The 13,679-nt window shown below is 41.5% G+C and overlaps 1 protein-coding gene across 1 annotated transcript in view; it reads left to right on the top strand.

Moving 5' to 3' along the window:
- LOC143126014 (anoctamin-1-like) overlaps nt 1-13,679 on the top strand; it is a 197,835-nt gene that overhangs the window by 57,792 nt on the left and 126,364 nt on the right. The window lies entirely within an intron of this gene.

Below are 13,679 nucleotides of genomic sequence, written 5' to 3' on the forward strand. Positions count from 1 at the left end.
GCTAGTTGACTAAAAAATGGTATAAAAAAATATTTGTTGGTGATTTATTGTAATCTCACAATGAAAACACTGAGTAAAAATCCAACCTTGAAGGGAAGAAAATGTATTTTGAGAAAAAGGAAAATCACATAAAGAAATAAATATTTTTAACAAAAATTAAGCCTCCCTTTGCCAATGAAACAGCTTGTAATATTCTTCTATGACACCCCATAAAGTTGGATAATACAAAGCAAGGGATTGAAGACCATTAGTCTTTACAAAATCTCCCCAAATTGTCCAGATTCCTAGGTCCACACTTGTGCATTCTCCTCTTTGACACACCCCACTGTTTTACTATGGAGTTTAGATCAGGGGACTGCATTACATTAATACACAGGATTAGGTGTTATAATCCCTTGTGCCAAAATCCAAGGTAAAAACACATTCAGAAGCCCCTGCCCAAATTAACTTTAAAAAAGCATGCTAACCACCATCTGCCAACCAATGGTCACAAACACAAGACAAATGGCTCATCTAAGACTCAATAAACACTACGTTTATATAACTTTAACGACTTTATTCCAGTTCAGTACAGAGCAACTCCGTAGCTACCATTTCACCTGCGACTGGTCCAACTAACTCATATCCTACAATAACACAGCGCATCCGCTCCCCGGGTCCAAGGTTAAACATAAGGAGGGAAAATATAAGTTAACAATCTCCCTATCCTTTTTATGTGAAATAATAAAACAATGTAAAAGTAATACCTGTCAAGATTTCAAATAAACATACAAAGTCATCCAATGACTATAAAACAAAAAAATGACATCCTGATACATTCAGAGTAAGTTTGACAAAATATGAAGATATTAACACAAACAAAGTTTTCACCACAGATTCCACAGTCCTTCACTTAGAGCTTTCAAAAGCACCAGAGCCGATGCTCCCTTTTTGGTGAGACAGTCAGCGAGTTGGCCTTTTGTGTCAGACCAGAGCATCTCTTTGATTTTCTTGCTTTGTATAAGCTCCTTAATGCTGCTTATGTCCAACCTGAGTCTCTTCTCTGTGACCTGTTTAGTTGACTTAAGGGCATCGAACAGAGATCGATTGTCAGTCACACAGACCAGTGAAGGAGCATTCAGTTCAGCATTACCAGTGGTGAGCTCAGACATAAGAGTTGCAAGAAAAATAGCATTGTCTATAGATACCATCTGACATAGCAAGTGTTTCTCCTGCAAGAGTGCTTCGTACAACACGTCTAATTCTCTTGGATTGCCAACAGAGAGGAGAAAACTTCCCTCTTTCTCCCATAAGAACTATCAATGTCCCTCCCTGTGTACCACCATCTGGAAGATTACCAAGAGAAGCATCACTGAAAACAACCAGGTTGAGAGCATCATTGTCTCCTAAATGCTGAAACTTGAGGGTCACCCTTTCTGACTTCAGCTTACGGATGATTTTATTTACCTCATGCATAGACTGCACCGTAGCATTTTTGATATTAGATGCTAAACTACATGAGTCAAACATAACATCTGGTCTGGTCTGCTTGGCAACCCATAGGATCTGTCCTATTTTTGACCTAAGCTGCTCTTTCTCAGTGTCATTAAGGGGGGCATCCCTCAGTATAGCACGTGTTGGTTGCATGTGAAGAGGTTGTAGATTCTCAATGTAACTGTGCTGATGTACCTGAACTACACCATTAACAGTAGCAAAATCCATCCCTACATAGCAGAACTGCTCATGCTCCTCGCGCCCTACATGGAACGCAGACTTCAGTAGGGGAATCACATTTGTTGAAAAATCTTGCGAGCCTGCCCAAAGAAAAATCATCTACATGGCATGCAAGTACTCCAGTAACCTTAAACTGCTTGTCTAACCAAAAAAAGACGGCTGGATCCACCTGCAACATTTTACCACCTGTGCCCAGCATGATTTCTTTGACTTCGTTATACCAGTATAGAGATGCATCAGCAAGACCATATACACATTTCTTTAGTTTCCATATCACATTTTCACTGCCTGCCTCAGGAGGGGGCCGGATATAAATATCCCTGGACAGCTCCATGCCCTGCAAGAATGCAGATTTGATGTCCATAGAATGGACTTGCCACTGGTTTTGACAGATTACTGATAACAATAGCCTAAGAGATTCTGAGGCACAAGTTGGAGAATCTTTCTGTAACTCTTGCATATTAAGCTCTTCAAAACCCCTGGCTACTAGTCGTGCTTTAGGCACAATACCCTTGGGAGTTTCTTTGAGACTACAGACCCATCTGGTGGAGAGACATTTTTGGCCTGCATTTTCAACCTCCTCAAACACATCATTATTTTGCGAATTCTTAATTTCTTCTTGTTTTGCTACATCAAATGAAATGTCTTTTGTTATGAGTACATCAGCCTCCCTGTCTTCTGACTCAATGTTAAGACTATCAACATGTGACATATCAACTAACTCTTTTTGTCCCTCACAGCCATTAGGTTCAAGATGCTGTAGGTTATACCAGTTTTTGTTCTTTCCTGTGACTTTTCCTGCTCTGCCTAAAACTCTGGCTGTATGTTGAATGCCATCATCTCTGCTCACAAATGTTACAGTCTGACCTGTTCTTAACTTTACACCTGCAAAAGGGTCAGGGTTACCACAGGCCCTGTGTTCTGTGTCAGTTTGTGTCACATTAGTTTGTGTCATGGGTGGGTGCAACACTTCTCCTGTATTCACATCCATGTCACTGATGTTCTCCTGTTCATTGTCAGTATCCTGATCACTATCTGAGCTGTCTACTGCAGTGTTTGTCATGCCTTCCTCACTTTCTGCTTTTCTGTTAGCATCATCTTGTGCAATCTGCTTGTCCTGCTCCTGTGTGTTCACCTTACAAAGCCTAGAGTGATGCACTCTAACAAGAATACCACCATGTCTTACAAATACAACAGCTCCATCCTGACCAATAACCACCCCTGGTCCCTTCCACTCAGTGCAGTCTGCTCGTTTGTAATATACTCTGTCCCCTGTCACATATTTGTCATCTGTAGGTCTGAGCTGCTTGCGAAGTGCCCTCCTAATTCTCTCTGAGCATTCGGCTTCAGTGAATGCTTTCCTGGAAGCATGCAAAGCTGATATGTGTTCTCCTACCCTAGCACTTACAGTGGTACCCTCTAAGGCAGGTAGCTTATCAACTAATACAGAGGGGAGGTTAGGATTCTGTCCAAATACTAGTTGATGTGGGCTATAACCATGAACACTGAGCATACTGTTCTTGGCCATAAGGGCCCAGTCAAGAGCAGTGTGCCAGTCACATCCATTTTCCCGTTTCACTTTTTGGATGATTTCGTGAGTGTCTGATTGTGCCTCTCCAGAAGGCCGTTGCTCCAGGGACTGTATCCTGCTGTTGTTCTTGTCTCAATGTTGAAGTTTTCTGCCATGTCTCTGATTTCCTCATTATTGAATTCTCCACCATTGTCACTGTATAGTCTCCGGGGGGGGGCCATGTACACTTATCCATGTGTGAATGAAGGAGTTGACGATTTCACAGGATTTCTTTGTTTTCACAATGTTTCCAGCACTGAAACGCGTGAAATGGTCAATGATATGGAGGTACCATACACCTGGTTCCAACTCGTGCAGGTCCACTGCTACCGTTTCATTATACTCTGAGGCCAAGGGCAAACCTGCAGCAGGCTTTGGTTTTGTCTTGCTGTACCTCTTGCATATGTCACAGTCATGTACTATTTGTTGCAAAATAGTAATACATTCTTTATCCTCATTTCCTGCGCTACGAATGAGCCTTTGTCGACGATCTGCAGAAGCATGGCCAAACTGTTTGTGAAGCTTCAGGAGAACTTTATGTTTCTCATCAGTGGACATGTTTTCTGTCACAATAAGGACTTCATTTTCAATCTCACCTTTTTTAGGATCTTTGTCTCTGATGTCTACACAGTAGTGGCCAGAGCTAGTGAATTCAAGAGGCACAGGTTGTCTGAACATCACAGCTCGGTCGTTTTCCATGTCCAAAATGGTTCCTGCTTTCTTCAAAGATGTTTTGCTCAGCAGCAGTGGGATATCAGCTTTGACCACTTCGGCTTCAACATGACATTTTGTCTGCCCTATTTTGGCAGGCAGTTTCACTTTTCTGGTGGAATATACTAAGTTTCCATCTCCAAATCGAAATGGCCTGCAACTGGGGATTTCAGTTTGCAGCACCTTGTTCACTTGATCTGGGCTGAGGTCTTTCACATAGTTTTCCAGCCATTTCTCCCCACATACAGTACGAGTACAAGCAGTGTCAATAATAGCTGACCCCAGGGATTCAACCAAGAAGATTTCTGAGTCAGACATGATGTTTACAATGTTTGTAAACAGTGTGATGTTACATTCCTCAACATTTTCTTCTTCAGTTAGCTTTACATGTTCACTCTTCTTATGAGGACAATCCTTAGCCCAATGAAACGTGCTCTGACAGATGGCACATCTTGATCTCTTACCGAATTTATCCAGTGGATTGGTACCTGGTAAAGGCTGCCTCTGTTGTCCAGTCTGTAACGTGTACCGTTGTCCTCGTCCTTGCTTTCTTTGCTCTGTAAAGAACGCCACGTCCTGCTGGTTTACTTGTATTCCGTTTGACGTGCCTGGCGTTTTTCCTCCGAAAATCCTCTGAAGTGCTGACTTCATGTCGGCGAACTTTAAGTCCGTGCACGCTGTCAGTGCAAGTTGCCTGTTTTTCACATCCAGACAAGCCGTGTCCAAGAGCTTAAATGCTAACACAGCATCGGGTAAAGTCATGTGGTACTTTTTCATCCGGTTATATCGTTGCTCAAAGTCAATTATATAGTCCGACATGGACAGCGAACTGTCTTTTGTAATGCTATCAAAATGGGAATACGCTTCATATGCGCGGTCTTTTTCCTCCTTTAGGAACACACTATCTAGTTTTGCTAACAACGTATTCATACCGGTATCACTGTCCAAGTCAGCTGCGGGTATTTCCATGGCTGTTTCCCGGGCTCTTCCTTGGAGCCCCAAGGCGACAGCGAGTGCATGTTTCTTTTCGTCGAGTTCTGTAACTCGCGTCCAGACGTTGATTTCATTTTTCCAACTTTCGTATGGCCGGGTCTCGTCAAACTTCGGCGGAACTTTGTAACTAGCAGCCATCCTCTGCTACCAATGTTAGACTCAATAAACACTACGTTTATATAACTTTAACGACTTTATTCCAGTTCAGTACAGAGCAACTCCGTAGCTACCATTTCACCTGCGACTGGTTCAACTAACTCATATCCCACAAACACACAGCGCATCCGCTCCCCGGGTCCAAGGTTAAACATAAGGAGGGAAAATATAAGTTAACAGTATGCAGTATGCAGCATGTCATTGGGGTTATCAAGTGGGCACCGTCATTCACCGATGTTTTGTTAAGTTAGGCCCACGACACCTCATGAAGGCTTAACAGTGAAGCAGCATCCTGGAGACACTCCCCTCCATGTTGCCACCATATTACCACATTGAAATATCCAATATATATCCAAAATACTCTTAACCAACCTAGGCATGGTCTAGGTTGGTTAGGTTGGTCCGTTCCGTTGGTGCGGACTGAACCATAACCCTAAAAACCCTAACCAGATAGAGATGACATGCTTAACACATTTAATGAGTTATGCACCACCATACCAGAAACTGTAGCTCCTCTTAAAACTAAAAGGAAACCTATTGTTAACAAATCTCCCTGGATCACTAATGAAATACGTAGCCTCAAAAGACTGTGTAGGAGAACTGAACGCAAATGGAAAGCCACTAAGCTTCTGGTTCATTACCAACATTTGAAAGAACTAACTTCCTCCTTTAACAAAGCAGTCAAAGATGCCAGATCACAGTATTTTTCAAACCTTATTGCTAACAATCGAAACAATTCTAGATTCCTGTTCAATACTATTGATCGCCTCGTGAATACTACTCCCGCCACTGTATTGGCATCCTCTGCTGATGAGTGTGAAAAGTTTTTATCATTTTTTATTGATAAGATTGCTAATATTAGGTCAAATATCCCATCTCCGATGTCTCTTGCTAATGTTCCATGCCCCCCTTCTTGCCCTAATAACCTGAGCTATTTTAGACCTATCTCTATACAGACTCTCACTGACATTGTTGCAGCAATGAATCCTTCATCTAGTCCTTTAGACATTTTACTCTTCTCAAAAAAGTCTTTAGTGCTATAGGCCCTAGTCTGCTATCAATCTTAAATAATTCTCTTTCCTCAGGGTGTGTCCCTGACCTTTTCAAGACAGCCAGTGTCCAGCCCCTCCTAAAAAAACCTGGCCTTGATCCTTCCATTTTAAAAAACTTTTGTCCAATCTCTAAATTGCCCTTTATCTCCAAAATTCTGGAAAAGGTGGTCTTGATGCAACTTTCTGAAGTGTTAAAGGGCAATAGCATCCTGGAGAAATTCAGGTCAGGTTTTCGTCCTATGCATAGCACTGAAACTGCTCTTATCAGGGTAACCAATGATCTACTAATGGCAGCTGATTCTGGTGAGCACTCTGTTTTGGTGTTGCTGGATCTCACCGCTGCTTTTGATACCATTGATCATGCTATTTTAATTAGAAGACTAAGAGAATGGGTTGGCATAACGGGTCCTGCTTTGGACTGGTTCATATCCTATTTATCCAACAGGACATTTTTTGTTTCAATAGGTAATTTTACTTCCTCTACCTCAGCTATTACTTGCGGTGTTCCCCAAGGTTCAATTTTAGGACCAATCTCTAGGCCACATAATTCGCCACCATAACATATCATTTCACTGCTATGCTGATGACACACAGCTGTACCTCTCAGTCAAACCAAACATGCTTAACAAGCTAACTGTACTGCAGGATTGCATAGCTGATGTGAAAGACTGGATGTCTCAGAATTTACTACAGCTTAACTCTGTCAAAACAGAAGTCCTTTTCATTGGCCCTGACAAAGTCTATAATCAAGACTTTTCTCGGAAATTTAGCCTCAAATAACAAGACTACTTCTAGAAACTTAGGGGTTTTATTTGATACAGATTTAAAATTTGACCAACATGTAAAACTCCTTGTGCAGTCCTGTTATTATCAACTGAGAAACATTTCCAAAATCAGATCAATGCTTTCTTTAAAGGACACAGAGAGAATTATACATGCATTTGTCTCATCTAGACTTGATTACTGCAACGCCTTATTCACCTGTTTAAATCGTCATTCCATCTCTCGTTTACAAACTGTTCAGAATTCAGCAGCCAGACTTTTGACAAATTCTAAATTTAGGGAACACATCACCCCAGTTCTGGCCAATCTTCACTGGTTGCCAGTGAGTTTTAGGATTGATTTTAAAATCCTCCTTATTACTTATAAAGCAGTGTTTCTCAAAGTGTGGTCCGCAAGCTAGCCCAAGTGGTCCGTGAGCAGACGTGGTAAAAAATAATATAGATGAGTTGTTTGCAATATTGAACCAAGTTGTATGTAAATCCAAACATTTCGGCAACACTGCCTATGTAAGGCATGCCAGTTTAAATCATATAAATTCTCTGACACAATAAGCAAGGTGCAAAGACAATCAGTGAGTAGGCCTATTGTGTAATTTACTGTTAGGTCTACTTTTTTTTTTTAGCTAAGTGGTCCTTGGTCTGAAAAAGTTTGAGAAACACTGCTATAAAGCATTACATGGTTTGGCACCTGACTATTTAACAGATTTATTAACCCCCTACTGTCCAGCCCAGCCCCTCAGATCCTCCAGCCTGGGACTTTTAGTTGTTCCAGAAAGTAAACTGTCAACTAGGGGTGACCGATCATTTGCAGTTAGAGCACCCAAGCTTTGGAACAGCCTCCCTTATAACATCAAATCTGCACCATCTGTGGCTGTTTTCAAATCTAGTCTAAAGACCCACTTATATAAAATTGCTTTCCTTAAATAGTGAATGATTCCACTCATGTCTCTGCTAATTTATTATCATTATTATCATTTCTGTTTGTTTATTTTGTCTTGGGTACTATACTGTATACCTTTTCTATTTTCTTTTTTATATATATTTAGTTAAGTTTTGTTTGTAGTTTGGTAGTTTACTATTTTATCATTTTTATTATTACCCAGGGGGCAAAACACCCGTTTTTTAGGAAATCAGACATGGGCTGCTGTAAAAGGTTGTCATATAAAAATGAAATCTATGATGTCTGAGGATCACAACCTGGGTGGACAACCCGGTCAACAAGCTGCTGGAAACTTGTAGGATGTGTTTAAAGTATGCGTGTCCCCCCGCAAAAAAATGCGCGTTTGAAGCTCTTTGCAGTTCCCTATCAGGCAGCTAGCAGCCGCGATCAAATGCCATCATCCATAACTGCTTTCATATCTATGCTATATATCATTTTAGTTTTGAACACAAGGCTTTCAAACGATATCTTGATTGTACAAGCAGTATGAAATAAAGTTGTGATCGTGTAACGTTACATTGAAAGACTTTGAACTTCTGTTGTTGCTAATTATCCATTTTTCTCCACTAGCACTAGTTCTAGCTTAGCCTGCTGCAAAGAAAATAGCTTTGATTGATCAAATAGTTTTACGTATACTACTTACCAAAAAGGTGATCTTGTAAAACAGACCATGTAAAGTTAAAACAAATAAGACATCAGTCGGTTCTGTCTTTGTATCCTTGCACGTTTACTGCGAATTTAGTCCACAAACACATCAAAAACACAACGTCTTCTTCTGCAGTGGTGCACGATTATGTTAACGCTACTTCCTGTATTGTTGGAAATCCCATGTAAAAAGGCTATTAGGCTACTTGGATTTTCATTTCACCACTAGATGGCAATAGATAACCACTTATTGCTGCTGTGGACTGCAAAGACATTGGCAGCGATAAAATATCGAGAAGCTGGTGAAATCGAAGTCGAGAAATTTCATGGTAAGTGCTTTTCAGTTTTCATTATAAAACAATCTCATTTCAAGTCGCTATAATATGAACACTATAATAATGATGAATAGCTTGGGCAGTAAAAAAATCAGATCCTCACAGACACAGTGTTTCATGGACTTATTTTTTAAAACAGTAATAGCCGGTAACTCACCCCATGGGGGCATCGTTTCTTTCCATCCTAATTAAAATAGTCATGTTATGTGTCCTGATATCCATATCCATTGTGTTTTGCTACACAGATTGGCTAAGTGACTTAGACATAATATATGAACTCTGATATGAATTTTGAAAAAATACCTCAGGATAGTATCGGATCGCTAATGTTACCCAGTTAGCTGCAGGCTAGCTAGTCAACAGCCAATCGTATCTTATGTAAAAACCTAGGTCTTAGGGTAGCCTCCTATCAGTATTTTTTACATGATTGTTATGGCCTAATTGTGGACTGTAGTTGATTGACATTGTTAATCAACTGTATTTAAATATTTAAATGGTCAAATCTTCAGACCACTTAAGAAATGTGTGCGTAGCCTACTTATATACCTAGACAAATAGGCATAGGTCTACTACAATCCTGTGGCTCTTTAGATAAGAGAGTAGCATACCCCCCCCCCCCTTCCATGCTGGTACATTACATGTGTCAATATAATTCAGTGAAATATGAAATGTGTAATTGACAAGTACAACTTTAATGAAATGTTATTTGTTGGCAAAAAAAATCCCATTTAATTATGCATCCCCACCACACACACTCAGGGGGCCCAGCCCTCATGTTTTTGCTATTGATTTAGTCAACTTGTTTGAACTAGGCAAATAACTATGCTAATTTCAACTCAATTTTCAGATTTGGTTCCTGCACTATGACAAGCCAGAGGAAACGTGTGGCAGAAGTTGCCGTGTCACTGAAGCATGAGGTCAAAAGACCTTCACGCACAGACTACACCAAGTGCATTATATGTCAAAGTCAGAGCTCCATAGAGCTGCAGTTGATTCAGGCCTCAACAACAACCAATTTCATCTCGGCAAGATGAGGTATTTCTGAGATTGCGTCATGACACAATATTAGAAGACTGGTTGGAAGACAATGCACCAAGATGGCACAGGAAATGTCGAAACTTGTATTTAAATGAGAAGAGCGTTAAATATGCTGAGAGGAAACGACTGGGTGAAGCAACTGGAGGATGCAGTTCATCACAGCATGATGCTGTCAAGGTCACCAGGCAGAACAGTGGGGTATTTGATCCAAAGACGATGTGTATAATCTGTAGGGTTGGGTATCGTTTGGGTTTTATCCGATACCGGTGCTAAATCGATACTTTTAAAACGGTGCCGGTGCCGAAACGGTGCCTGAACCGGTACTTTGTTTTTAAAATGTTTTAAATTAAAATGGTCTAAAGCATGAATTGCTTTTTTTATTGATAAGACACATTTGAACATGAAATTGAACTGTTATATTCAATTTACTATCAATATCTCATTGCTCCTAAGAATAATACATTTATATGTTAAAACAGCTTGCCATGCATGCACACACAATGGTAAGCTCTGCTTTCAAGTTTACCCAGTGTAGGCGGTTTGCCATAAGGTATGTTAAAACCGCATGCCATAAAACTGCCAGGTCATGGACAACGGCATTTGCAAGCAAGCTAATCTAACAGGGACTCTACTTTCCAGTTAATTCAGTGTGTTCCCAAATGCTTCAAGAAATGTCATGTCTTAACCCATAACACGCAGTAGTTTTGAACATGTTAGGCTACATGTCGGTGTTGAAGTGTTTAGATTCCCAGCGCTAGCCTAGTAGGCATTTTAACAGCAACTAAGTTATGGCTATGCGCTAACACCAGTCAGCTGAGTTTAATTAGCGATAACGTATGGAGATGGTTTCGTAGCCTCTTTGACAGCTCAGTGACATCAGGTATGTAACCTACATATTTATGTTTTTGCCAGCTAACTTTTAACATGATCTTCATATTCATTGTGATGCTATATGGGCCTCATGCACATGAAAGATTACTATCATGCCATTATGTTGTTTAACACACCGTAAAAATAGAGTTTTCACCTTACAACTTTGCTGATAACATTTCAAATAAATGTCAGCGCATTAGCAAGGATATTGTGTAACGTGTAGGCTAGCCTACTGCTGATGTTGTTTCATAGCCTTTTGCTTGTGTGTAGTTAGGCCCACTGCTAGATTTTGACAGGAGCTCGCGATATCGCTTTAAAGTAAGCTACTTGGGCTCACGCAAGCTGTCAAACACTGTCTAGTCGCCTATGTGGTGCACCCCTCTGGTTTATACATCCAGTGTTTATCATATGTTAGCTACCTGTATCTGGATGTGTTGCTATCAACACATCCAGACGTTAGAGATGGCGCATGACATGCAGTGATATGCCTCGTATACAAAAAAAAAAAAAGAAACGCTATTTAAGCACCGAAATGAGGCACCGAAATCCACGTTGTTATTCGATGCAGTTACTACCGTTTGTGTCGGCACCGGTGCCATATTAGAACCGTGTTTCGGTGCCCAACCCTAATAATCTGCAATAAACAGTGGTTTCAGGGAAAGCAGCCAATGTCTAAAGTCTCTACTAAAACCAGCCACAATGCCATAGAAGAAAAGGCAAAAAAACTGGGGAGAAATGACATATTATTAAGACTGATTGGGCAAGGCCATGACATGATAGCAAATGATATAGCCTATCACAAATCATGCATGAACAATGGAGAGTCCAAGCCAAACCCTCATGATGCTGCATTTAGTCGTCTTGTTGAAGAATTGGAGGCCCCTCTTTTCCAAGACCTGTCGGGATTCCTTCTGAAGTCTCTATGTGACCACTACCGCGACATACTGAGGGAGCTTGATGTCAAAACTGCAGATGTTTACCGAACCCACACACTGAAATCAAAGTTACAGCAACACTTTGGATCACGCATATCAGTCCTTGACCAGACATGGGGTTAAGGCTTCATATGTGCATCCAGTGTACCCCTTGGTGATGCTCTTGAGAAGTTAAGACGACTAGAGGGTAATATGGATGAGAAACACCACATCCTACAGAAAGCAGCTAAGATCATTCGAGCAGATTGTCATAAGTGCAAAAAGCAAAGTCGTGAGAGGCACTCAACCGACATATCTTTAACATCTGCAAGTCATATGGTGCCAGACTCACTATTCAACTTTACAGCTATGCTACTCCATGACTGGGTGCTCGAACTTTCTGAAGCAGGAAGAGTCATTGTTGATCAGGCAACAACAGAGAAGTCCCTCATCACCTCACAGCACATCCTGCAGAATTTCTTTGGAGTACCAACACCTTTGGACATAGCCACTTCGTACCATATATTCAATCAGACACGCAGCAAGTCGTTAATTACACTGAGCAATAGACTTGGGGTGGGGATCAGCTACGAGCCTCTGCAACGTCAGCTGACAGCAGAAGGTGAAAAGGCGATGCTGCAAGTAGAGACAGATGGTATATATATTCCTGAGGCCATGACCAAGAACCGCAGGATTCCCCATGTCTTTGCCATGGACAATTTGGATTGGAAGAAGAAGACGCTGGATGGGGGAAGTTTCCATGCCACAACAGCACTCATTGTCGAAAATAGAGAGAGTAGCAGAGTGCAGGAGGGTGACAGACTCCCTACTTCAACAACCGACAGGAGAAAGACCCTATCTGATGTCCCTGATCAACCAGCTCCTATATGCCACATCTCAACTAAAGACAGACAGAGATCCAGGTCACTTGAACACATTAAGAGCCTTGACAGTGTGATGACTTCCTCAGATGGCACAGCTGAAGACCTTTTGCTTGTGTGGCGCCTAGCAAGGATAACTACAACTTCACAATTGCTGGATTCTCCTCCAGAGGCCGAAACAGTACTGCCTGGCTTCTCTGCCTTCTGTGCGGATCTCCACCCACACAGAGTGGCCAGCACCATTGGTTATCTTCCTCTTATCCCAGCATCTCCAACTGATCCATCTGTCCTCAAAGAAGAGATGAAGCGGCTGGTCAAGACATCACATGCACTTGGGGATAAGTATACCATCATTACTGGAGATCAGGCCACTTATGAACTAGCAGTTACAATCAGAGACAAACACAGAGAAGAGTTTTGCAATGTAGTCTTACTGCTGGGGGGATTTCACCAAGCGCACAATTACATGAAGGCTGTTTGCAAAAAAAAAAGGAAGGGACCGTCAAGAAAATGTTTGGTGAGAAAGCTGACTATTACCAAACTATTCATGCCATCAGGATTCTCAGTGAAGCCATGTGGCGCCTGTACTGGGAAGCATTTGAGGCATCACAGAGTCAGGGTCACAGAGACAGGCACAGAGCATTGGCAGTCAGAGGTAGAAACGGTCTTGAAGATGTTGTTTGGAAAAGACACCAGGGGTACTCAGAAGCTAAAGGTCATCCAAGAGTCACACCCACACAGATGCTGCTTTTTCAGAAATCACTGCATAGACATCCAACTGCAACTTTCTGGTCAATCTTTCTGGAGATGTCAGACATTCTGCATAGATTTATCTATTATGAGAGAGATGGTGACTGGGTAGGACATCTCTGTAATTCAGCGCGAATGCTACCTTACCTCACTGCAGCAGGTCACTACAAATATGGGCAACAGTCTTTGCCTCTGTATTTGGCCGAGATGAAGAAACTGCCAGAAACGGCCCCAAAGGTACATGCTGCTATGATGACAGGGGCATTCGTTGGAAGGAGAGCTGACGGCAGCCATAACGATGTGTCTCCAGACATGCTTCTGGAGCA

Source organism: Alosa pseudoharengus, unplaced genomic scaffold (genome assembly GCF_046254945.1).
Source record: "Alosa pseudoharengus isolate Yale_2024_CS ecotype anadromous, Long Island Sound unplaced genomic scaffold, YU_APseudo_1.1 YU_APseudo_1.1_scf_16, whole genome shotgun sequence".
NCBI lineage: Eukaryota > Metazoa > Chordata > Actinopteri > Clupeiformes > Clupeidae > Alosa > Alosa pseudoharengus.